This window comes from Pteropus alecto, unplaced genomic scaffold, assembly GCF_000325575.1.
Source record: "Pteropus alecto unplaced genomic scaffold, ASM32557v1 scaffold38, whole genome shotgun sequence".
Taxonomy (NCBI): Eukaryota; Metazoa; Chordata; class Mammalia; order Chiroptera; family Pteropodidae; genus Pteropus; species Pteropus alecto.
Window position 1 is genome coordinate 2,469,438 of NW_006442512.1, and position 3,278 is coordinate 2,472,715.

Here is a 3,278-nt window from a genome sequence, read left to right on the forward strand (position 1 = left end):
GGACCACATTGGGAATACACCATAGAGTCAAATGGAACTGAACCATCTGGGTTAAAAAGTATGGCCAATGCCCCACCAGGAATACCCATCTTGATGTCCCAGCACTTAGAAGCCTGGTCCCAAGAAAGTAACATTCTGGGAGACTCAAGGAATTCCCACTCCAGTACCTAAACTTAGACCCATCTTCTATTTTTGTCTCTGCTCAGAAGACCTACATCTTCCTGCATGGGTAACAAAAGGAATAACCCCCTCTTCAAGGGACATCCTGCCACTCACAAGGACTTAGGCATGTGAGCTTGCACCACAGCAGTTCTAATAATCATACAACAGACACGTACACACGACAAAAGAGTGGTCATCTCCTTTGGTGCACCTCCAACACCACCATCGTCATCCCCTCCACCACCACCATCATCACTTTCGTGACCACCAGCATCACCTTTACTCCCACCACCATAACCTCCAGCTTCCTTTTTATCCAAGCAGTGTATGCCCATCCAGTTCTGCCTACTTTCAGGGTTAGCTTGAGGTGGGTCTGAAAGGATACAAAGAAAAGGAAAGTGGGGGGAGGGCTATTTTGTCCCCATCTCCTGACAAGTCCCTGATCCACACAAAACCCTGTACAGTTCATTCACTTAGTATTCAATGGAATAATGTAGCTAGTAATGCATTTGTTTTGCATTCAGTTGGATAACACTGTTAGTTATGAATTTATGATTTGCAAAGGGATAGGCTTTTTTTTTTTCAAGGCGTTAGAGAAGCTGTTGCTTACAAACTTGTAATTTGCCGCTGCAAATCCATCTGTAAATGACACTATTGCAAGCTGAAAATCTCCCAGGCACAAGGAATACAGCCTCAGAATTAAATTGTGTGTTTGACAAGAACCTGCTGTTCTGTCCTGCCCTGGCCCTGGTGGCTCCACCCTCTCTCCTGGGTTCAGCCTCAGCCTTATCAGTTAGCCTTCATCGGTTCAGCCTCCACAGCCCTCACCATCTCCCAACAGCAGTCCAGCGCTCTGCCCTGCTCTTCTTCCACATCCAGAGTGGGGTCAATGGCCCAGCCAAGGGTGCACAGCTTACTGAGGAAAAGTGCAGACTGGCTCAGCCAGCATGGGCATAATCTGGGTTGTGGGATGAACACAGATCCCACTGTCCACTTTTCCTAACTCTCTCTGGGCCTTTATCTCCCCATCACTGGTGAGACTCCAACCCCCTTAAGAAGTGTTTCCCTCAGATCGGTCAGCCAGAGCATGGATAGGCAGAGTCTGCTCAGGAAAGTGACCCCTTAATCAGGACTGAGCCCAGATGAGGCATTAAGAGGGTAGGTGAGGAGTTGAGCCAAGGCCCAAAAGGGCAGAATTGGGTCCGGGCTGTGATCTGTGAGAGCTCAGCCTACAGACTATATGGAGCCAAACCTCTTTGCCTCAACTATTTCTAGGCTCTTATATTTTATACTTTTTCATCTCATTTCCTTTTGTGCTTCTCTCAATTATTTCCTAATTTATTCTCTTTTTAGTAAAAATTTCTTTTAAACTTTAAGATTCTTTAACTTAGGTTGAAAAGGATGAAAAATGAAATTGGTGCCTGATAGAAAGGCAGAGCTGGAAAAGAATTTAAGGAACTCATCAATAGAGTCAATCAACAAGCACTCACATAACTCCCTCCCCACCACGTGCCAGACACTGAGCAAGAAAGCAGGAACAAATAAGACGGTGTGGCCTCTACTATAGCAGGAAAGCAGGACATTGTACAAGCAGGTGGGATAAGGCATGATCACTGCTCTGATAAAGGGAATCTGTGTGTTATGAGGCCCCATGGCAGAGTCATCAAAACTAGTATAAAAGAGTTTAACATGAGACCTGCTACCGATAAGCTGTGTGACCTCAAGCAAGTTGCTTAATCACCCTGAACTTCCTTAGTTGTCAGTCAGTATTGGCTGAACACTTGTCCTGTAGTCAACAAGAAAGATGTACATTCTAGCAAGGAACGCAGATATGACATCACAAGGGGCAGGGGCTAGTCTGGGGGAGGGTTCTGGGAAGGCTTTCCTGAGGACTGAAATTTAAGGCAAGGGCCTCAAGGGTGAGCGGGAGTTAGCTGGGCGAAGACGGGTAAGAGTGCCTCTGAGCAAAGGGAACAGCATGTGCCAAAGTCCAAGAAATATGTGTGTCCAAGGCAGTGAAAGGTCAGTGCGACTGAAGTACAGGGAGTAAAGGGAAGTGAGAAGAGAGGGAGCCGAGAGAGCGATAGGGGCCAGACCACCCAGGGACTGGGGACCTGTGAGAATTTGGGACTTTAAGAAAACACATGAGGGATTTCAAGCGGGGGGATGAATGATATGCTGACTCAAAGTTCTTTGAGATCAAGGTGGCTGTGATGGGGCGAATATCTTGGAGAGGACCAGAGGGCATGTTGAAGGGGCTGGATTTCACTGTCTTATGGAGAGATGATAGTGCCTCAGAAAAAGGGGTGGCAGCAGAGAAAGCAAGACAGGAGAAGTGTTCAGGAGTCAGAATGAGAAAACAGGTGGATCTGATGTCTGGGAGTAAAGAGAAGTTGTAAAGGAAAATTCCCCGAGTTTGTGTAAGAGCAGCTGAGATAAGGGACACAGGGGGAAGAAATGTTAGAAAACATCCCAAGTTCAGTTTTGAATTTGAGCTTCCCCAGAAGCAGGGCGATCCAGGAGTCTGGAACTTGGAGAGAATCTGGGCTGGAAAGCGTATTTGGGGTAAGGGGCCATATAGATGGTAACAGCAACCACGAGAGAGGGCAGAATGATGGAGGGGAAAGAGAGGAGTAAGAATGAAAAGGACATAGAACTGAGGCTTGAGCAAATCCAATGTTCAAAGATGGACAGGGTGGGAAGAAGGCAGAGGAGGCTGTCTGCCAGCAGGGAATATACAGCCAGCAGAAACCCAGGAAGGCTTGGCATCCTTGAAGCTAAGGGAAGAGAGTTGGTTGACTATACCAAATGCAATAAGAGGACAAGTCAGATCAGGACCTGTGGATTGAGCATCTTGGCAGTCACCATTGACCTTAGGATTTAAAGTTTTATTAGGAAAGTAGTAGAGGTGGACTCTGGGCCACAAAAGAAAGAGGAATGAGTGACAGCTGGGGGAGGAAAGACAGGACATAGGGATAACTCTTAGGGAAGTCTGGCAGTGGAAAGAGGAACGATGAGATAGTACTCAGAGAGAACAGTGGGATTTTTTAAGATGGAAGAGTTCAGAGAGCAGGTTTAGATGCTGATGGAAAGGAGACAGAAAAGAAGGAGAGAGG